The 24,019-nt window shown below is 39.5% G+C and overlaps 1 protein-coding gene across 24 annotated transcripts in view; it reads right to left on the bottom strand.

Annotated features, from left to right (window-relative positions):
- The window catches only part of NRXN3 (neurexin 3), a 1,586,092-nt gene that overhangs the window by 1,349,414 nt on the left and 212,659 nt on the right, over positions 1–24,019 (bottom strand). Inside the window, exon 1 of one of the 24 annotated variants that reach the window (XM_044230689.1) lies at positions 12,016–12,033. The exons of the other annotated variants lie outside the window; for them this stretch is intronic. The gene's annotated coding sequence lies outside the window, so the exon portion shown is untranslated. Of the gene's footprint in view, positions 1–12,015; positions 12,034–24,019 lie in introns of those variants that run through there. 24 annotated transcript variants of the gene reach the window in all.

Below are 24,019 nucleotides of genomic sequence, written 5' to 3'. Positions count from 1 at the left end.
AATACATTGGTTTTATGGCTTTCAGACTCAGATCAGGACATAGATTATCCAGCCCCAACCCATCCCCAATTCTCAGGACGTCAGACTTGGTCTGAATTATACCACCAGCTTTCCTGGTTCTCTAACTTGCAGATGGCAGATTGTGGGACTTCTTGGCTTTTATCACTGTGTGAACCGAGAAATATCCTTTTATATATATCTGTATATATCCTATTGGTTTTGTTCCTCTGGAGAATACTGACTAAAACAGCTGCCAGCAATTCCTCCCCTTCCAGTATACACACACCATTCTGCACAGTAAGACTTAGAGTCTGATTCCCTGCCCCTTGAACCTGAATTGGCTACGTGACTTGCTCTACCTATGAAAGTGACAGTGTGCCAACTCTAGGCCTAACCCTTAAATGGGCAGGGATGTTTCCACCTGGGGCTCTTGGAATCCAGTCTCCATATAAGAAGCTTGTGCTAAACTCCTGAGTGATAAGAGGCATATGAAAGAGGACCATAGCCTTCTTAGACATCCCTTGTTGGAACTCAGCTAGGATTCCAGCTAAATATAAACACGTGAGTGACCAGACTGACATTATATGGAACATAACTGGTTGGCTCACCCTATCAACCCATAGTCATGAGAAATAACAAATCCTTGTCATTTTAAGCTGCCAAATTTTGTAGTAGTTTATTATTAAACAACAAGAGAATTAAAGCTGTGTTTTCTCCCCAACTAGAACGAGAAGTCCTCATGGATATACTATGATAACTGGTATTGACTGGGTATTGTTCATGTGATGGGCATTTTATATAAATGATGTAATTTAATCTACATGAGAATCATGCAAGCTAAGTGTTTTTATCCCCATTTGACAAATGAGAAACTGAGGCTGAATGAGGTTATATAACTTGCCCCAATTCATAGAGCCAATAATCAGGTCTGTCTGACTTCAAGGCCTGGGTGTTTAACCACTCTTTTATACAGGAATTCATGGTTCAGAACCAAGTGGGTGGGCATTTTAAAATCACATGGTTATTAAAACAGTGTGGCAATAAGATGTCTCAGCTTTAGAGTCAGACAACACTGGAATCAAATCCCATCTCCAACATGTAAGCGTTTCCTTGCTCTCCTCCCCCACACTTACAATGGCAACATTTTGATATTAACAAAAGGAGTGGGACTTCTCTATTATACAGTATGGTATTTTCTACCCTTTGGTCATGACACGGGTTTCATCGTTTTCTCCTAATCTTCTATTCTTCAATGGTATGATTAGTTTTCTTTGCTACTTTTTTTTTTTTTTTGACAGAGGGAGATCACAAGTAGGCAGAGAGGCAGGTAGAGAGAGAGAGAGAGGAGGAAGCAGGCTCCCCGCTGAGCAGAGAGCCCGATGTGGGACTCGATCCCAGGACCCTGAGATCATGACCTGAGCCGAAGGCAGCGGCTTAACCCACTGAGCCACCCAGGCGCCCTTTCTTTGCTACTTTTATGAAAACTATTTTAACAGCATGTCCCTGGACAAATTGCTCATCTTCCCTGTTATTTATTATTCTTGGCCATAAAATAGATCCTATGATTCTTACCTTGCAGGGTCATGGGGAGGATTAGATCTGATAGTTATTACAACTAAAGTCCCCGATACATTATAGGCATTTCATAAACTGTCCTGGTATTAGTGTTAGCATTAATATAATTGGGCTGAGTTGGTTAATCTGGAGCAGACTGAAGCTACTTATTTCATAAGGAAGAAAAACACTCCAAGAACTGCCAAAACATTTTTGGGTGCTACCATCCCCATTTAAAAAGGAAGAAAGTAAAAACCTTCCCATGTGACTAGACAAAATGTGCTAGTTCCAGATCCAAAGGTCAAGACAAAGCTCATGTTCATGTGCACACCACTTTGATATCAACAAAAAGTACATGCTAAGGCCTCTTTGGGTCACATTCCACTACTGTGTTACAGACTTCACTGTCTCCCCTTAACTTGGCCCTATCGTTCCCAGAAAAAGCATAAATCTGAAAAAATGACCAATGACCTCAAACATTACAGTAGATGCTGTTGGTGCATCTCCCAGATTCCCTTATCTGGCAGGTGCATGCATTCCCCAGCTGCTGCAGGTGCTGGCTGCTAATTGGCTCACACCTGCATCCTTGTCTGGAAGACTGTCTTTAGCCAATGGTAACCACTTAACCTGGAGACGCCTGGCTTAAATCTAAGGCCAGTGACCAAATGATTCAGGAGAATAAAAACTCAATCCCTGGGCACCTGGGTGGCTCAGTGGGTTGAGCCGCTGCCTTCGGCTCGGGTCATGATCTCGGGGTCCTGGGATCGAGTCCCGCATCGGGCTCTCTGCTCGGCGGGGAGCCTGCTTCCTCCTCTCTCTCTGCCTGCCTCTCTGCCTACTTGTGATCTCTCTCTGTCAAATAAATAAATAAAATCTTTAAAAAAAAAAAAAAAACTCAATCCCCTTGCCTCAACGTAAGACAAGTTCTGTGGTATGAAGCATATTCTATGGCTCCCCCATGGGATCAGGCTAGGTTGAGGTTAAATCACACATTTGCCATCTTCTTTACTGCCTTTCTTTCCTCCGTCACTTCCTTACAGGGTTCTCCCAAGAGCATTCCCTCAAATAAATAACACACACAAGACTCCCCATCTCAGGCTCTGCTTCTGGGAAGCCTGACTCAAGATAATCATTTTGATGCCTTCAAACAAAGGTAGAAAAAGAAATGTCTTTCATACTCATAGTAGGTTTCTTGTCCCCATTTCAAAGATTTTTGTTTAAATAATAAGTTAGAAACCAAAAATTGGTTAAAAGCAAAGCAAAGAAAACAAGAGACTTCCTGTGATTTGAGATTTAGATAACCATGGAAAGCCACTGTGCTGATTTCCCAACTTCATCACCACTCTGAAGAGTAATTCCAACAAAGGAGATAATTTACAAATGAAACTATAGAGGATGCATCTCAAGAATTAATATTAGATGATCATACTAGGAAACCACGGGCTTGGTCTATGGAGTCTGCAAAATAGTGATCATTTGGGTTTAAAATCTTCACTCTACCACGGTGTAACCTCAGGCTAGTTGCTTAACATTTCTCACGTTCGTTTCCCCTTTTAAATATGAGGATAATGGTGATATGTCTTTCTAGACTATGCTTGCAAAGTGTGAATTAATATGCGCCTGGCACATGGCCAAGTGCCCAATACTAGCTACTATCCTGGGCCAAACACTGTGTGTATCAGTCAGCATAGGCTAAGTTATGCAACAGCAAAAAGATCCCCTAAATCTCAGTGCCTCAAAGCACCGAAAGCCATTCTTCTTCATGCCACACATCCATGGCATGTTGACTGGGGGTAGGGAAGCCAGGCATACTGAGCAGCCGCCATGCTGAATGTTAATGTGACTGTGACTGTGCCAAAAGTCACATATCAGCAGTTGAATAATCCAGAAGTTGTAGACTTGATTTTGGCCCATGACTCACTGGGTGGACTTAGTTACATGGCGCCATGCAACGAGGGATCCAAGAAGTGTCACTCCACTATGACCCAAATGAGAAGAGAACTGGGTATCTGTGAACAGCACTAATATCCCACCACACGGCGCTCAACAATTACACGTCTTCCATTTAAATCCATTTAAATCTCACAACCATCCAAAGACGTAGGCCCTGGAATTAGCCACATTCTAAAATTAAGTATTTGAAGGATAGAGGGGTTAAGTAACTTGCTTAAGGCCATACCACTAGCAATGATAAGGTTTACTTCCCAGATAGAAGTGAAATTGTATGCATACAAAATGTCAGAGTTGGAAAAGGACATTTAAAGTCCATGAAATCTAACCTCTCATCCAATGTGGTAATCTCTTCTGTAAGTAAATCACAGAAGCATGAAAGCAGGGTCATCCCTTGAAAAAAGCAACCTGACTGCCACTCTGATCCTACGTTTGAACGGGGGAATCTTGGGAGCCACTAATCTGGTGGACTTTGATTTTCCATATATATACATGACCAATTTAGGGGGCTTCTCCAAAACCAGATGAGGTGCTCTGAGCCTCCATGCTTCCAGGGACTGCCATGCAAGGAAGTGACATTTAATTTTTTTAAAACTTTTTTCATTTTTTTTGTTGAAGTATAGTTGACACACAGTGTTACATTAGATTCATGTGTAAAACAGAGTGATTGGATTTGTTATGTTTACCACAAGTGTAGCCACTATCTGGAAAATGATATTTTATTTTGTAAAATTCCACAGAGTGGGCACTAACAGTGTACTGAATCATAACAGAACTAGGCTTTACAAGATTTGTCGCAAATCCTTACAGTCACTTTGTGGGCAAGTATTTTACCTATTTTTCTGATCAAGATCCTGTGGTTAGAGATGTAATTCTCTTCCCAAGATAATATGGCTAGTTGGGGCCAGAGCTGGGATTCTAACCCACATGGCTCTGATCTAGGGACTGTGTTCCATCACAGGGAAATGTAGGGTCTACTTAACCAGAATACTTCCATTATACTGTGGTCTGGTACCACTGCTCAAAAAATACCAAATCCAAAATAATTGCATTAATGACAAATGCATTAATTTCAGTCACTTACTATCAACATGCTTAGTATCATAGAGTCATGTATTGAATTGAGAGGAAAACCTCCAATTTGTTAGGTATTTAAACTAGAGTTCATAGGGAGAAAAAGGCTGAAACTGATATTGATCGAATTCTCTATCCTGACCCAAGTTTGTGCTAGTTTTCATATAAAATTATTTAATTAAATTTTCATGATTTCTTCATGAAATTGCGATTTCTCTTATCTCTATTTATAGATGAGGACATCTAGACTCAAAAGATTGAGTGAATGCTCCAAGGTCACATAGGTAAGTAGTGTAAGATTTCTCTACCAAGTTGCCTTTCCCAGGTGAGGGAAAGAAATCACTGTCAAAAAGTACTCATGGCAAGGGGCCTGACTCCCCTTCTTGTAGCTCCCCTGTATATCCCTGAAGACTGTGTCCGGCAGAGTTTTAATCATGTCAGAGTTAGGTCTCTTTTTCATTATCCTTACAGAATGGCTGCCAGAATTCCACATCTTTCAGTTAAGAAGGTTTCTCTTCATCAGCTGAAGCCTCAGACTTTTCTCTTGATTCAAATCCAATGTTCCAACTCAGGCCTCCTGACATCAGCTGCTCCCACCCACATATCTCCCCATATGCTGATACCCAACTAACACCATCTGTAGGACCAAAGATGTTCTGGGTCCCTCCGCTCCGAATAAGAATCCTGACTCAAGAGTGAAGGAACTACAGGGCCACTGAAAAAGCTAATGTATGTTTATAGGATCTTTACCCGTTCCCTCTATCTCCTTGCTCCTAAACCACTTCGACACACTGCTGAGAACAAAGTACACAGATTGAGTGGAAAGAAGGAGAAAAAGAATGGATCTCCAGCATCTTGTGGGTGCTACCAGCCCTGCAGAGAAAATATTGTCTGAGGGAGCTATGCCATAAGTCATCCCTTGAGAAGTTTCCAGCGAAGGATGTCATTGCTTTCCTCTATAGTAAACTGAATTTCCCTGGGGACCCACAGGTTTCCCCACCCTCATTCCATCCCTGTGCCAATTAGTCTAAGCTAATAAGTAGAACCTGTTTTCCTGGGCGCAGTGATTGCTCCAGGAATAAGCAGACAATTTAGAAGGGTCAATAAAAGAAAAGCCCAGGATTCTTTTTCCGATTACTCAGGAACGGAGCTCTTCTATCACCCTCCCCACCGCCCAGCTGAGACAGAAGCTAGGCAGATTGAGGCTTGGAGCTGCTGCATTAATCCTGCGATCATGAGGTGAGAGAACAGAACTAAGTCAAAAGATGAGAACATGAAGCCTGGCAAGATCACATGAGACTCTGCATCAAGCTGTACCTCAATCCAGAACATCCCATAGATTTTCTCCTTATGGACTCCACTAAAATTCCCTTTTGGCTTAAAGCAATTTGGGTTGAGTTTCTAGTCATTTATGATCAACACAGTCCTGAAAGGGGATCATAAGTATAAACAGTCTTGGGGTCACAGTGTCCGGCAGAAATAGTAGAGTTTGAGGTCTACCTTCCCAACAACCTCCCTCCATCTGTGTACCATTTTATTGCCTTTCAGCCTCTTGACCAGAACTGGTTCTGGGAAAACCAACAAACCAGCCCAAATAATCTCAAATGTCTCTGCTTCCTCAGACTCTGCCCTCTCCCATCTCAGGTGTCAAATGTTTGATGGTAAATTCACATCACGAAGTTAGGGATTTCTGTCCCTTCAGAGGAATACCTAAATTTGATTAGGGGGAGAGGGTGATGTACTATTCAAAGGAAGCGCAAAGGGCATGTAGGGTAAAGGTAGGTTCCAACCAGTAGAGGTGTTCAGGTGTGTGAATCTCCCTGACCACAGCTCTTTTCTCTCTGCTCTCACGTGTCTTGCATATATATTCACTCTGCTACTGTAGGCTAAGCACTTCACAGCCATGTGTCTCAGTTTCCTCACCTGTAAAACATGGATATGAATCTCATAGAGTTGTGACAGTGCCATGACTCAGGCATGTAGAGCACATAGAACAGTGCCTGGCATAGCATGAACACTATGTATGTCAGTTCCTAGTCTCCACATTCTTCGGATGGATGTTACCATCCAGACTGTACACTCCTGGACAATGATCTGACTTAAATTTCTTTGTATTTATAGCAACCAGTCCAGTGTCTGGATCCAGAGTATTTATTGAATGGTCCTGGCAGAGGTGCTATAAAGAGATTCATGTATATGTGTTCCATCCTATGGTATTATGAATGGATCTCTAAGGATGGACTTTCAAGCCCTGAAATAGGATATTGCAGGAGAGATTCTTGAGCAAGTCATCCATCCTCATTTGGGTGGTGTCTATTAATAGCTGAGGAAAAAAAACCAGTTGGGTGGGATAGCCGTTTAGGAATAACCCTCAGCCTCAGATGGAATCCCCAACTCACTCTACCAGAGACCTCCATCCTCGACCTGCCTTATGACTTTGACTCAATGTGTTTCTTCATTCCTTCAACATGCATAGGGGAGACCCACCAGGAATTCTTTCCCCTTCCTGCCTTGAGAACTGTCACATTCATGAGAATTTTCTGAGCAGATACTTGTCTTATAGCATCCTAGAGTCAGCTCCTCAGAGAGACCTACAGGATAGACTTATCCTTTGGTCTCTAGGCTGCCATCAAATCAATAGAGAGTTGTGAGCTATCAGCTAGGTGCTTCTGTCTTCAGGGGGAAAGAACCTTGAGCAAAGATACTTATAAAGGAAAATCTGTTACAAGGCAAATGAGGGGAGGAAGGCCATTCAGAAGGAGAAAGAGATTCCCCACCACAGTATTTTCATGTGTTAAATCTCTCTTGCATGTGGATGCACTAGTCCCATGCAGTGTTAACAATTTCTTCTATTATCTTCTTGTCCTGACATATGCTTGGGAGATCAGAAGTGTAAACAGGTAATTCAGTTGGGTGAGTAAATCGCCTCTCCTCCCTGCCAAGCTGTTAAGCAAGCTCTTCTAACATTGCAAAGGCTTAGATCAGGTTTCCTGGAGGCTGGCTAAATGAGGAAGGAGCAATGAGACCTCAGAGGATCAGGGAAGGTTATGGCATCTCCCCCAAGACATGGGAAGACTTAGGGACAGTCTTCACTGTGAAAACCTGGCATGAACTTCTTAAACATCTGCATAAAATGGAAATAGGTAACTTCAGAAACATGATAAGTTGGTGGCCAGAAGACCCAATTTTTTTCCATAAATATTCCTAGAAATTCCCAGAAACATCAACCCATGCTCATCATACAAACATGTTTGGAAACTTAGAGCCTAAATAAATGTTGCACTAAATTTCATCTGCCTCATTATCTCATTCCTCATTTGTTCAACAACCACTTACTGAGCAGCTCTTTATGCCATGCACAGTGAAGCAGCATTATCAGAGTCCAGTGAGGGACAAGGGAACATTGGAACATCGGAGAGGACAGGACAGTATGGACTTAAAGGGGACTTGGAAATACAATCAAGAGGACTTTGTTGACTGGTGGGATGTGTAAAGGCAGAATAGAGAGGCTGGGCAGCAGAAATAAGAGTCAAAAACATGGAAGTTAAGATTATTCCCAAGTGTAACTGGGTGTAGTATATCATTATTCCCAGAGAAAAATAGCATGGGTGGAGGAAAGTTCAAAGGATGATTGTAGTATGGAGCTCAAAGGGTCGATACTCAGGATTCCCAATGCCTTCTGAGTCCTGGCTATAATTCTATCAATCATCAAGTCACTTTTGTAGCCCTTTGCACCTGCTAAATCCAATTTTACTCAAATAAGGCAAAGCTGGCCTTCCAAAGCAAAACCCTTGCTTTCTCTGCTAGAATAACAAGGTATGAATGTAAAATAATTCTACCTGTGGAAGGAAGAGGGGAAAAACTCTGTTGGGGGCTTACTAGCAGTCAGGTATGCTGTTGTCTACTTCTTTGTGTGAACCTCACACACCTGGAAGGAGTACTTACCCCCACTTTACAGATATAACTGAGACTCAGAAAATAAAATAACTTGGGAAAAAAGTTAAATAAGAAATAGCAGGTACAGAGCCCAGACCAAACTCTTGTCTCCTGATTCCTACTAGGACAATATTTTTTCTTATGACCCATGCTGAGAAATAAAAAGACATACGAGCTCTGTGTTTTGATGGGCCAAACATGGAGCTTCCTACCCATGACTTCAGCATTTACCCCTAGATGCATAAGCCTCTTGAGTAAATGTAGGCATTGGTTGGTACAGGGTTAGTGAAACAACAAATGTTCTTTCCCACTAGAGCTATTGAACAGGATTCCAATCCCTGAGACCCTCCTTCTGTCTCAGTGCACCTTGCTTTAACCCCGAGCAGCTGGTGATCTTTCAAACTCAGCCTATACTGGAGGGGGTGGCCAGGAGCCAACATCAATACATTGCTAAGTTTGTGCAGGCTCAGAGCACAGGTGGGGAAATAGGGAACCACCAGGGGATGGACTACCATCCATTTCCATGGATATGACTCCACCCTTCTGGGTGTACTCATTTCTGCCTCATTATTGCAAGACTTCCCACCTCCAGCCCCTGAGAGCAGGAGGGAACTATCAAGCTGCAGCACTATGACTCCGAGGGTCAGAAGGCATTGGTAAGAAGTCACAATGGGCAAAAACAGAGTTGCAGGGTTGGTATCTTGACTCCTGACTGAAACCCACCCACCCCCTTACCAATGCTCCCTTGCCTTTCTAAACCCTCTGTTAGAGGATTCTGGTGGGCTATCAAGCTTCTATTCCCCCTTCTCCCACCCTGATTTTCCTCTCAGGAATTTGCCTTTCTGCTAGTTTTACCTATCACTCAGAAGGAAGGTATCTCCTGTTTTGCCCGGTCAGAGTTGGGTCCAATGAGACAAAGTGAGCTTAGGACTATGCAGGGGACTGAAACTCCTGCAGTCACCCTTCTGCCAGGAAGGGAGGGTACAGAGGGTGATGGGCAGATCCTGAGGATAAAGCTAATGCAGAAGGAGACAACAGCAGACAGAAAGATCCAGTCCTTAGTGACATTATCTGATCTTCTCAACGACATGAGCCAGTATACCCTCTTTTTTGTTTAAGCCCCTGGTGCTTCTTTGTCATCTGCTCATCCTTCAATGCCCACCTTAATTTCTACTCTCCCATGAGCCTTCCCTGACCAAACTTTCCAGCCCTTAGTATGTCTTACAGAAGAGTCTTTTCTGAACATGTTTTTCCTTATAATGTATAGTGTCACTGGAATAAGCCTATACTTTGAAGCAAACAGAATTTCAGTTATGATTTATCTACTCACTAGCTGTGCAATCCTAGGCAAGGTGCTTAAAATGTGAATCTCAGTTTCCTCATTTGTGAATTGGGATAAAGCTCTTTTTCCTCCCAAGAGAAATAAGTGAAATAATGGAACGGCACCTCTGTGTAGGTAGCAGAGTAAACTTCCTGGGGAAAGGGACCCCTGCGGTTAACTGCCAAGGATGGCAAGAACTCCATATCCCGCATATAACAGACATTAAGTCAATATTTCTGTGCAAGCTGAGTGAATGCATGTGCCCCTCCCCCAGCTCCAGGTCAGAACCTGGGAATATTAGCTTAGCCAAGTAAACCCAGCATGTAAAGCATCTGTCCACAATCTTCTTGGCTCCCAGCCAGGCTTCCAAACCTGGCAGTTGCAGGAATTCATCAACATACCCGGAATCCCCCTCCCTGTCTCCAGCACCCACACCAAGGGCAATTCAAACTTTAGGCAGCCTGTGCTATATGTAAACTATGGCCGGTGACAAACACACTGAGTCAGGGGAAGTGATCAGCAATAATAGAATATTTTAGTAGCCGGGAAAATAATAGAATATTTTATTAGGCAGGATGGGAAGGGAGACCATGCTCTTCCCGTTGTAGATTCAAACAGGGAGAGAAAAAGTAAGCAAAGGATCCTGTGGCTCTGAAAGATCAGCCCAGCCGAAGGAATGGAGAAGAACCACCCAATTATGGGCTTTATCGCCTCCCAAGTACACAACGTTCAACCAACCCTCCATGGATCACTCAGTCACTTGTGTTACTGTTACCTACCCTTTGCTAGTTTTACCTCATGGGACTCTGAAAGAGCAACACCAGAGCATCTGCCCATTCTGCTACTTGTTTGCAATGTCAGGTATGAGGTTGGTAGAAGAGGACTAAAAAAATCCTTAAATTAAAAATTGGTTACTCTTGTATTTCAGTTATCTTGTAGGCCATGTCACTACAGAACACAGAAGATTGACCTTTGAATGAAGCCTTGTCACCTGCCATTTTTATCTCTAATGATGCTAATTTGCATTATTCTGTATTATAGGCTGCCTGAAATTCTCTTGTAACTAGGTCATTAATAAATGAGAAAGAGAGAGACAGAGAGAAATAAATGAATGGATGATGGATGGATGGATGGATGGATGGATAGGCAAGCAGGCTCTATGTTTGTGTGTCCCTGTTCAACAATTCTATTCAAGGACATTCTACTATTCAACAAAATTCATATCTTCATAATTTACCCACCAATCAGCATGAACTTCTCTTATTACTCCATTTTGTTATTCTATGAAGCCAGTATATCAATCTGAGCTCACCCCCAAAAAAGCACACATGTTATTAATAATATTAATCAATATGCATGTATCATGAATCCACCTGATCCACACACTGAAATGAACAAGACACAGTCCTTCGGTCCCTCGAGCCCATCACTACTACCCTAATAATCATCTCCAGGGTATGTTAGGATTTCTACCAAACTCCTGAGCAGTAGAACATTGACTTTCCCCAATGTAATTTCCTATTCCCTCATTCCTATGCCTTGCCTGGACATTCCCTCACCCCCAAGAAAGCCAACTCAGGTGCCTCTGGAAATTGGGAGGCTGCAGACAACATCTGGTGCACCAGGGGAATGTGTTTGTCTCAGCCCTGCTCAAAATAGTATCTGACAAGCCTGAATCACACAAGTTCTGAAAAACTCACAAGAAATAACCTAAGAAATCTATAGCTGCCTCCTCCAATTTCACTCCCTGTCTGGCTGCTTATTGACTTCTGCAGCCTATATTGACAGTGTGCAACCCTGCTTCTGTCTGCCTGCTCCCATGCAGTGGTAAGTAAAGCAGCAAAAAAAAAAAAAAAAAAAAAGGAAAATAGAGAAAATCACAGCTGTAACTCATGCCAAAGACCCTGTTCTGGAGCCAGGCACCAGGCTACAAGCAAAATTTCTAACACAAATGAGAGATTTATTAGGGAGAAAATGCCTGAATCCCCTTTCCTTCCTTTTGTTCATCCTCTAAGGGCCACGTAGTTAATTTGGCTTCTTCAAACCTCTGCTCCACATTTAAGCTCCCAAATAACCACTTTTGTACCAATAAAATATGTCCAGTGTAAGGGAATAGGGCATAGCCCACCCCAACCACAGCTCACATACCTCTTTTTTTAAAGGTGACCTGAAAGACTTACCTGTCAAGCTCGAATTAATTTCACTGCAGAAATGGAAATTCAGGGTGCATGCCTCTGGGAAAACACAACCTCAGGGTGAAGAAACAGCGAAGAGAGGGACCACCACATTCCCTAAGCCCTCCAGTCCTGTGTTTCTCCCGGAGCAATTGATAATCTCACTAACACCTACAAGAGTGTGCAGGAAACTGCCTTCCTAACACCGCCCTCGGTGTTCGTGATTTTGCAACTCTCTCACCCTTCAAATCTTAGTGCAGCACTGGCAATTAGAAACCTGCACACATCTGGGGCCCGGGATAGGGTGTTTTGTGCATACACTGGGAGCTTCAGCCAGCAAAGGGGACTCTCAGCAGCCTCATCCTCTCTCAGGGGATTTATCTGAATCTGCAGATTGTGTCATGCCAAACCTATCTCCTTGCTCAGTGTGAATCACTGACTCAGGAAGTCACATGGACCCAAGATTCCCAGAATGCGAGCTCTGTTCTGGGAAATACCGGGGGTATCTACTCTCCTATTAGCCACAACCTTTAAATAACTACTTTGATCAGAATGCATGACTAGAGAGGACATTATGAAGCTAAGTTGTTATTGCAGTGAGCAGAAAAGAAGTTAGAGCAAAAACCAGCATTCTTTCTACAGCAAACTATTCCCTGGCATCCCTTCTTTATATTGGCTTGTTCACAGTTTCAAGGCAGTGGCAAACATATGAAATACTCCGGAATAAATGCAGGGGTCTTGAAATCCCCTTGTTTCAGACCTATGACATAGCTGTCCTAAATCCCCAACCAATTTCCAGGGTTAGCTGAGCCACCCAAGGATATTTTGGATCGAATCTGTCATTTCTTTGCTCCTACCTTCGACAAGAAGCAGAAATTAGGAGGTAGGATGCTATATATGGATTTGCCATCTTGTGATGCTAACAAATACAGACTCAGTTATTACCCAAATCTGTCACAGGAAAAAAGCATCATTTTATTACTTGTTATTAATAGTGCTAACATAATATTAATAATAGAAGCAGTTAGCTTTTATTATGTTGCAGAACAGATACCATTCATATAACTTTTCATGTATTATCACATTCAATATATCCCAGCAATGTTATGAGTTGTGTGTGACTAGTATTTTCTGCATTTTAGAAACAAGGATGCCTGGATTGGAGATTCTAAGTAACCTTCCCACCGTCATATGATTAAAGGTAGTTGCAGGACTGAAATCCAGACCCATCTAACTTCAGAACAGGTGACTTCAACTGCTCTGTTCTACCACACTGAGTAGACACTCAGAGTGAATGCTAAATCATTTATATCTTTCATATTTAAAATCTGTGACCATATATGAATAACTTACCTTCAAGATACTCTTCTGCTATATAAAAAGTTTATTAAAAAATATCATATGCTCATGATCTGCCAGAGAACAATTGAGTTACTTAAAAGACAAAACTGCTTTAAAGCACTTTGCACAGTACATACTTGCTTATAATTCATGTAAATATAATCTTCCAAAGAATTATTACATATTCAATAAAACAGACCCACAAATCTACTTAATAAATCATTGTTCTGATACTGAATGTTCTTGAATGTGATTTTTTAACATTCTAAGTAATCACTTATTCTGACTTTTCACCAACCTAGATTTCTCTTGTTATCAAATAATAAAAGTATGCTGGCAGACTTTTCTTCATAGATGTTAGCTTATTAATACTCATAATATCCTCAGGGCACACAGAAAGTACCATTTCCCTCATCTTATCAATATTCAGGAGACTATGCATAGACCCTATGCAGTGGTGCATGGTACACAATGTGTGATGTATTATAAACTACATGGTTCAGAACAGTTCATCATCCATTCAGTGATTCATCACTTACTATGTTCAGTCAGGTTGAAACACCATTTTAAAGAGTACAATAATTCACTCTTTAAAGTCGCGTGACTTTGGAATACAGAAAACCTGGGATCAAATCCAGGTTCTGCAATTTACTAGTTTGATCTGTTCCAGGCATTAAAGATTACCAAAACCAGTTATTCATATACTAATGATTATGTTCCTCTGTCAGGTATTGCCTTTAAGAATGTGTGGATTATTTCAGCTGATTATATCAAAGAGTGAAGTGGGAGCTGTAGATTTAACCCTCATGTAGGTCAGTTAGCTTGACAAGTCAGAAAGTGGTCCTTTGCCAGACACTGGCTATTTGTGTAAGTAAAGACATATAGCGTCTGCTTTGATCAGAAAAATTTGAGGGAAGGTTCAATGGGGAGAGTATCTCCACTTTGGAGACAGAGGCCAACATTTACACATTAAATCCATAATTTAGGAAATCATGAGGTTTTATTAAATCATGTCTGTAAGACATCATGCACCCTCCAGGCGAAGAATAGGTTAAATGCCTTCAAGACCCTTCATTAGCTCATTGGAATCCAAGCCCTTTGAGGCCCATGTATTTTTGTTGTACCTTTTCCAGTGTCTGTAATTCCCAAGAAACAAACTAAATATTTGAGGGTTAATAGACTGACAGCTAGACAACATTTCTATAAAAGATCTCCATAAAGCTCAAGAAGGAAAACTGTTGCCAGTTGGAAGTAGGGAGTGGGGAAGGGAATATTAAGTCATAAAAACAGAACGAGTAAAAATAGCATCAGATAAAGGAAGACAAGACAATTCAGACTTTCTTTAGAGGTCACTGAAATTTTCAAACTTAATCTTCCTGCCTTTTACCTATTGCATTAGGAATGGAACAGATTGGGGGGGTGGGTGGATAACTACTACTTTGGGCTCCAAGGTCAACTCATAATGGGAGACCGCTATGTTTTTCCTATTTCTGAGAGATATTCTCTTAAAAGAAAAAAAGTATTTTTTCTACCATAACTGAACCATCCTCTTTCGATATTCCTACTAGAACAAAGTAAATTGTTTTGCAGTTATTTCTTTGCAATACTCAAAATTAAGAGAAAAGGAAAATAATGAAACTCAAATAGCCAATTATTTATTTTATTTTCTGTCCTTTATGCCTAAAAAGTAAATAACAATGAATACAGTATAAATGAAAGGTCCCAGAAAATTGTCCCTGGTTTTAATAATTCTAGTTTCCCTCTGAAACTATTAGCATCTTGAGGGAAGGGCCTCCGTTCAGCTTTGCACTTTTCCAGAAAACTTATTCGACTGTTCCACAAACAGAACAATTCAGTGGCTAGATGTAGCACTGACACAACCAAGTGAACACCATGACAGGGCTGTGCACTTTCCAAGAATCCAGTCAGACTACAGTGATAGCAAATACAAATCATTGTCAAAAATAACCAATGCACAACCAGTTATTAAGGTCCAGCTAAGCATGGGTTCACAAGACAGCAGTTAAAAGTTTGAGAAAATGTGATAGGACTGGTCAGAGAAGTTGGAGCCTAGTATTAAAATAAATGAAAACTGAAGATTCAAGACCAGTAGAAATAGTAAGATGGGAAAATCCTTTTCCACTAAGCCAGAAAACATCAGGGAGAGTCCAGTACCTTGGACAGCTCCCGGGACGACTCCTGAGTCCTTAAAGTCTGTCTATAATTAACCATCAAATGATCCAACATTTATCATATATTTGTCAAGTATTTTGGTACTTTCAAGACAAATGCACAGACTTCCACCTCAGGGAACTAGGCGTACCTGTTCCTATTCCTCCTATTAATTATGAGTAAAAACCCTAGACATTATATATAAAATAAACATAAAAAGACTGACAGGTGGAGAGAAGGTGGACTGAATAGGGACCTTAGAACCTAAAGAACAACATTTTAGTAAATTTCCTGAATTTTCTTTCTTTTTTTTTTAATTTTTAATTTTTATTTTTTTTAATTTTTTTTTAAAGATTTTATTTATTTATTTGAGAAGAGAGACAGTGAGAGAGAGCACAAGCGAGGAGAAGGTCAGAGAGCGAAGCAGACTCCCCATGGAGCTGGGAGCCTGATATGGGACTCGATCCCGGGACTCCAGGATCACGCCCTGAGCCGAAGGCAGTCATCCAACCAACTGAGCCACCCAGGCGTCCCCTGAATTTTCTTTCTTATCTCATATATTTTAGACCAGATTCTGGAGAAACTAGACATAAAAACACCATGGGTTGCAACTGAAAAAAAAGACCCATCAAAAGCCTGCTATGTTTAACCAGAGAATCAGGGAAGGTCTAAGAAGACAGAAAACTTTTAAGAAGTAATCTCTGTACTCCAGCCAAACATCACAGAAAAGGAGTGTTGCCCCCCCTTACCCAGACCAACAAAGATCAAGTGGGAAACCTAAATTTCCATCCTTGTCAGGCTCTACTGAGATATCTTAATTTTCTCACCTGTGTGTCATGCAGGCCAAGTACAAGTAAGGACTTTCATCTCTGCCAAGCAATAACAAAAACTCCCACTTGCAGGATGTCAATTGAGAACACATGTGGAGCCTGGCAATAACAAGGCACCATTGTCCATCCCTTCTGGGTTTATATCAGAGGAGGCCTTTTACCACCCCCTAGAGGTAATGAAGCAATACCTTCACTACGATCATGCTATTTGTGGAGGCCACTTGGGGAGAAGTAATAAAGCATCCCTACAACTCCCAGATAGGAAGCTATCAGTGGAGGGCTAGTTCAGTCTACAAACTCTGCACGGGAATAACAAGTCCATCCTCAGGAATTAATGACAAATAGGGAACTTAAATTTCTACCAAGACCAGACAGTAAGGAGTAACTCCCCTACCCTCCTTTCCCTGACAGCAATTTCCCTGATACTAAAGCCAGGTATCAAATATAAATATAAATATAATATTTATAATATTTATAATTATAATTAATAATAATTATAATTATAAATATTATATAATATATAAATATAAATATATAAATATAAGGACCCTCCTTTCCCTGACAGCAGTTTCCCTGATACCAAAGCCAGGTAAAACAGAAAGTTTGAATAAGACCCAGAGTCTTAATAATCTCACCAAAATATTCATATTTCAACTAAAGATCACAAGTCATAGCAAGAACCAAGATGATCTCAAACTGAATGAAAAGAGAGAACCAATAGAGGCCAACAGTAAGATGGCAGAGATGTTAGAATGATCTGACCAAGATTTTAAAATGGCCACCATACAAGTGTTTTAATGAGCATTAATGAATATTCTTGAAACAAATGAAACAACAGTCTCGGCAAAGAAATAAAAGTATCAGCAAATAGATAGTATATAGAGCAAAATGAAAAAAAGAACAAAATGGATATTTTAGCACTGAAAAACACAATAACCAAGATAAAAAAAAACTCAGTGGATGGGCACAACAACAGAATAAAGGACAGAGAGAGAAAATTTTAGTGAATTGCAAGATAGAACAGGAGAAATTACCTAATCTGAACAATAAAGAGAGAAGGCATAGGAAACAAACAAACAAAAAAACAGAGCCACAAGGACCTATGAACTATAACAAAAGATTTAATATTTATGCCATTGAAATCTTAGAAGGAGAGAAGAAAGGAGTCATGCCTAAAGAAGTACTCAAAGCACTAATGACTTAAAACTTCCCAAACTGGTAAACAATATTAACTTACAGAGTCGAGAAGATAACTGAACTGCAAGCAGATTAAATTTTTAAAAATCTATACCATAAAATATGCAACAGACTGACTTGTGTCCCCCCAAATTCCTATGTTGAAGTCTCAACCCCCAATATAACTGTATTTAGAGATTAGGATTTTCGGAAATAACTAGATTAAATGGGGTCATAATTCCATAAGATTAGTGGCCTTATAAGAAGAGAAAGAGAGAGAGAGAGGGATCTCTATGTGTCCTGCCATCTGAGTACACAGTAGGAAGGTGGCCATCTGCAAGCTAGGAAGAGAGCTCTTACCAGAACCCAACCATCCTGACATCCTGATCTTGCTTTCTACTCTCCAGAGCCATGAGAAAATTAGTTTCTGTTATTTAAGCCACCCAGTCTCTGGTGTTTTGTTATGGCAGTCCTAGCTACAGCATCACAGCTGAAATTCCAAAATTGAAGACAGAAAAAGAAATCTTTTTTTTTTTTTAAGATTTTATTTATTTATTTGACACACAGAGATCACAAGTAGGCAGAGAGGCAGGCAGAGAGAGGGGAGGAAGCAGGCTCCCTGCCGAGCAGAGAGACCGATGCGTGGCTCAATCCCAGGACCCTGGGATCATAACCTGAGCTGAAGACGGAGGCTTTAACCCACTGAGCCACCCAGGGGCCCCCAGAAAAAGAAATCTTGAAAACAGCTGAAGAAAAACAGCACTTTACCAAAAATGGAAAAATCAATTAAAGGCCCGTGGATTTGTCACCCAAGACCACAAAAGCTAGAGAAGTGGCAAAACATTTTTCAAATGCTGAAAGAAAACAACTTTCAACCTAGAATCTTTTTCTCAAGATTTTATTTTTAAGTAATCTCTACACCCAATATGGAGCTCAAATTTACAATCCTGAGATCAAGAGTTACATGCTCTACCAACTGAGCCAGGCAGATGTCCCAACCTGGAATCTTTAATGAAAATGTTCTTCAGGAATTAGGGAAAGTTATGTGGGCCATAAAACAAACCTCAACAAAATTAAAAGGATTGAAATCATAGAGTTCATTCACCAACCAAAATGGAATCTAACAGAAAAATAGCAGGAAATCCTTCAAACAGTTGTAAACTAGACACACTTAGTAATACATAAGTCAAATATGTAAGTGAAAAAAAAAAAGAATTTAGGGGCACCTGGGTGGCTCAGTGGGTTAAGCCTCTGTCTTCAGCTTGGGTCATGGTCCCAGGGTCCTGGGATCGAGCCCCGCATCTGGCTCTCTGCTCAACGGAGAGCCTGCTTCCCCCTCTCCCTCTCTGCTTGCCTCTCTGCCTTCTTGTGATCTCTGTCTGTCAAATAAATAAATAAAATATTGAAAAAAAAAGAATTTGAAAAAAATCAAATAATACCTTAAACTGAAGGAAAATAAAAATACAACATATCAAAATTTGTGGCAGAGTTAAAGCCATGCTGAGAGGGAAATTTATAGCATTAAATATAAGGAAAAAAAAGAAAGAAAAAAAGAGGTAAAATCTCAAATCAATCATCTAAGTTCACATCTCAAGAACCTAAAAAAAAGAACAAAATAAATCCAAAGCAAGGAGGAGAAATAAGAAAAACAAGAGTAACAACTAATAAAAATAAAATAGAAAACAACATAGAAAAACAATAAAACAGATGGTTCCTTGAAAAGATCAATGAATTTGGAAAAACCTCTTGCCAAGACTGAAAGAAAGAAAAAGAGAGAAGACGTAAATTATCAATCAGGAATGAAATAAGATGTCTCTATAGACCTTATGCACCTCAAATGATAAAGGAATACTGAAAATAATTCTATATACATAAATTTGGCAACTTAAATGAAATGAACCCATTCTTCTGAAAACACTATCACAAGTCACCCAGTATTAAATAGATAATTTGAATAGTTACTTAACTACTATGGAAAATGAATCAATAACTAAAATATTTCCGTAAATGAAACCTCCAGCCTCAGATAGTTGCACAAGAGAAGTCTACCAAAAACTTAAAGAATTAACACTAATTCTATAAAATACCCTCCTGAAACAGAAAAAGAAAAGAACATTTCAGTTCATTTTATTTTTTAAAAATTTTTATTTTAGCTAGTATTATTGTGATACCAAAATAAGATGAAGATAGTACCAAAAACAAAACAAAACAAAACAAACCTATAGCTCAATATCCTTTATGAATATAAATACAAAAATCCTCAACAAAATATTAGCAAATAGAATTTAGCCATGTATGTTAAGACTTATATACAATGACCAACTAGGGTTTATTCCAAGGAGGCAAGATTGGTTCAATATTAAAAAATGTGTGCCAGTATAATCCAGAATTAGAATAAAGAATAATTAGAATAAATTAAAAAATCTCTTCTCTTGCTAGAAAAACCCTTGATACAGGGGCGCCTGTGTGGCTCAGTGGGTTAAGCCGCTGCCTTTGGCTCGGGTCATGATCTCAGGGTCCTGGGATCGAGTCCCGCGTCCGGCTCTCTGCTAGGCGGGGAGCCTGCTTCCTCCTCTCTCTCTCTGCCTGCCTCTCTGCCTACTTGTAATCTCTCTCTGTCAAATAAATAAATAAAATCTTTGAAAAAAAAAAAAAGAAAAACCCTTGATACAAAAACTCTATAGCTAACAATGGTAGATGACTGAATGCTTTCCCTTTAAGATCAAGAACAGGGCAAGGATGTTCTTATTTAACATGGTATTGAAAATTTTTGCCAGTATAAAATAAGGCAAGAAAAAAAAGAATATGCATATAGAATTGAAGGAAGAAATAAAACTATCCTAATTACAGATGACTTGCCCCATAGAAAATCCCAAATACACATACACGCAAACACACATACACATACAAGCACATACCCCTAGAACTACTGTGTGAGTTTATGCAAGATAAACATACAAAAGTCTATTGTATTTCTATATAATAATTATAATAAAATCTCTATATAATATTTCCACAATATACATGTGGACACCAAAATTAAAAAGATAATACAACTATTATACAATGGGGAAAAGACATTCTTTTCAATAAAAAGTGTTGGGAAAATGGGACATCTACATGTTAAAAAAACGAAACTGGACCTCTTTCTAAACCTATACACAAAAACAAACTCAAAATGGATTGAAGACCTAAATACAAGACCTGAAACCACAAAAATCCTAGAAGAGAGACGAGGCAGTGATTTTTCTGACATCGGCTATAGCAACATTTTTCTAGATATGTCTCCTCAGGCAAGGGAAACAAGAGCAAAAATAAACTATTAGGACTACAACAAAATAAAAAGCTTTTGCACAGCGAAGGAAACCATCAACAAAATGAAGAGGCAGCCTACCAAAGAGGAGAACATATTTTCAAATATTATGTCCAGTAAGGGATTAATATCCAAAATATATAAAGAATTTACTCAACACCTTAACAACAAATAGTCTGATTATCAAATGGGCAGACTATCTGAGTAGACAATTCTCCAACAAAGACATATAGATGGAAAGTTGCCCAACATTATTCATCATCAGGGAAATGCAAATCAAATCAAAACCTCAATGAGATATTACCTTACACCAGTTAGAACAGGTAAAATCAAATGATAAGAAATAGCAAGGTTTGGCATGGATGTGGAGAAAAAGGAACTGTTGGTGGGAATGTAAATCAGTATAGCCAATATGGAAAGCAGTATGGAGGTTCCTCAAAAAATTAAAAATAGGGGCGCCTGGGTGGCTCAGTGGATTAAGCCGCTGCCTTCGGCTCAGGTCATGATCCCAGGGTCCTGGGATCGAGCCCCGCATCGGGCTCTCTGCTCTGTGGGAAGCCTGCTTCCTCCTCTCTCTCTGCCTGCCTCTCGCCAACTTCTGATCTCTGTCTGTCAAATAAATAAATAAAATAAATCTTTTAAAAAAAATTAAAAATAGAAGTACTATATGATCCAATAATTCCACTATTGGGTATTTAACAAAAGAAAATGGAAACATTAATTCAAAAAAGATGTTATGCACTCCTAAGTTTACTGCAGCACTATTTACAATAACCAAAATATAGAAGCAACCTAAATGTCCATCAGTTGACAATGGCTAAGGAAGATGTGGGGTGTGTGGGGGGGGGGGCGGGGTGTATACATACAATGGAATATTATGTAGCCATGTATAAAGGATGAGATTTTTCCATTTGAGACAACATGGATGGACCTACAGGGTATTATGCTAAGTAAAATAAGTCAGATTTAAAAGGACAAATGACATATGATTCTGCTCATAAATGGAATTAAAACATGAATAAACAAACAAAAACCAGAATCAGACTTATAAATACAGAGAACAAACTAATGGTTGCCAGAAGGGAGGGGAGGACAGCTGGGCAAAAATGGGTGAAGGGGAGAGATACTACAGACCTCCAGTTATGGCATGAATAAGTCACAGGAATAAAAGGCACAGCATAAGAAATACAGTCAATGATATTGTAATAGTGATATAATGGGATAGATGGTAGCTACACCTGTGCTGAACATAGCATAATATATAAATTTGTCAAATTAACAAGTTGGACACCAGAAACTAATGTAACATTGTGTGCCAACTATACTCGAATGAAAAAATAGTCAAGAGTTTCTCTCCAAGAAGAAAAAAGATAACACCATTTACAATTGCTCAAAAAAATAAGTACTTAGATATGAATCTAATAGGACTTGAATACTACTAAACCTATGCAATGCTGATAAAAAAAATCAAATGAATTCTTAATAAATAGACATATTATGTTTGCACATTGGAAAACCTGACATAGTAAAGATTTTAACTCTCCCCAATTGATATACAGATTTAATATGACTTCTGTCCAAATCCCAGCAAGATTTTTTTTGTAGATATAACCAAGAATATTTTAAAGCTTATGTGGAAATGAAAATGAACTAGAATAGCTAAAAGAATATTGAAAAAAATAAAGAAGTGGGAGGAATTATCCTCTCCAATTTCAAAATTTACGTAACTACTATAATCAATACTGTCTGGTATTGGTGGAGGGACAGACATGTAGACCAATGGAACTGAATAGAGAACCCAGAAATAGACCTACACAAAGGTGCTCAACTGATTTTTGACCAAGATGCAAAAGCAATTTAAAGGAGGAAAAAGAGTCTTTTCAACAAATGGAGCTAAAACAATTATACATCCATATGTTCAGGCAAAAACTGAACCTTGACTTACATCTCATACTTTATTTAAAACTTATCTCAAAATGGATTATGGAATTAAAAGTGTAACAATTTTTAGAAAAAACATAAGAGAAAATCTTCAGAATATAGGGCTCTGCAAAGAGTTCTTAGACGTGACACCAAAAGCACAATTCGTAAAGGGAAAACTTGGGAAGTTGGACTTCATCAAAATTATAAATTTTTAATCTGTGAAAGACCATGAATAGAGGATGAAAGGACAAACTAGAGAGGGAGAAAATATTTGTAAACTATATATCTAATGAAGAACTAGTACCTAGAATATGTAAATAAATCTCAAAACTCAACAGTAAAAAAAAATCCATTGGGAAAAATGGACTCAAGATCTGAAGAGATATTTCATCTAAGAGGACACACAGATAATTAAGCATTTAAAAAGATGTTCAACATCATTAGTGATTAGGGAAATGCAAATTAAAACCACAATGAGATATTACTACACACCTATCAGAATGGCTAAGTTAAAAAATAGTGACAACATCATGCTGACTAGGATGAAAGAAAGTGGATCATACCTACGTTGCTAGTGGAGATGTAAAACCACACAGCAGCTCTGGAAAACACTTGGCTCTTTCATAAAAACCTAAATATGCAACTACCTAGCAATTGTACTACTGAGCATTATTCCAGCAAAATGAAAATATATGTTCACATAAAAGTCTGTACACAAGTATTTATAGCAGCTTTTTCCTAATAGATCTAGAAACAGTCCAGATATCCTCCCATAGGTGAATGGTAAATGGTTAAACGGTGGTATATATTTTGCGGAGTGGATAAAGCTAATCCCAAAAGTTGCATGATATATTATCCCATTTAGCATTCTTAAAATGGCAACACTATACCAATGGAGAAGAGATTAGTTCTCCATTAGAGATTAGTTGCCAGAGTTTAAGGGATGGCGGGGGCGGGGGCTATGGCATTAAGGGTAACCTGAAGGATTCCTTTGGTGGTGGAAAATATTCTGTGACTTGACTACTACCAATGTCAACATCCAGGCTGTGATATTGTATCATAATTTTGCGAGATGTTACCATAAGGAGAAACCATGCAAAGGATACTCGGGATCTCTCTGTATTATTGCTTACAACTGCATGGGAATATACATAAAAAGCTCACTTTTAGAAAACAGGGGGTGGGAGGTAGAAGTTCACATTTTTTTTTAATTTATTTATTTGACAGAGTGAGATCACAAGTAGGCAGAGAGGCA

The sequence above is a fragment of the Neovison vison genome, chromosome 13 (genome assembly GCF_020171115.1).
Source record: "Neovison vison isolate M4711 chromosome 13, ASM_NN_V1, whole genome shotgun sequence".
Lineage (NCBI taxonomy): Eukaryota > Metazoa > Chordata > Mammalia > Carnivora > Mustelidae > Neogale > Neogale vison.
This window is presented reverse-complemented; position numbering and strand designations above follow the sequence as displayed.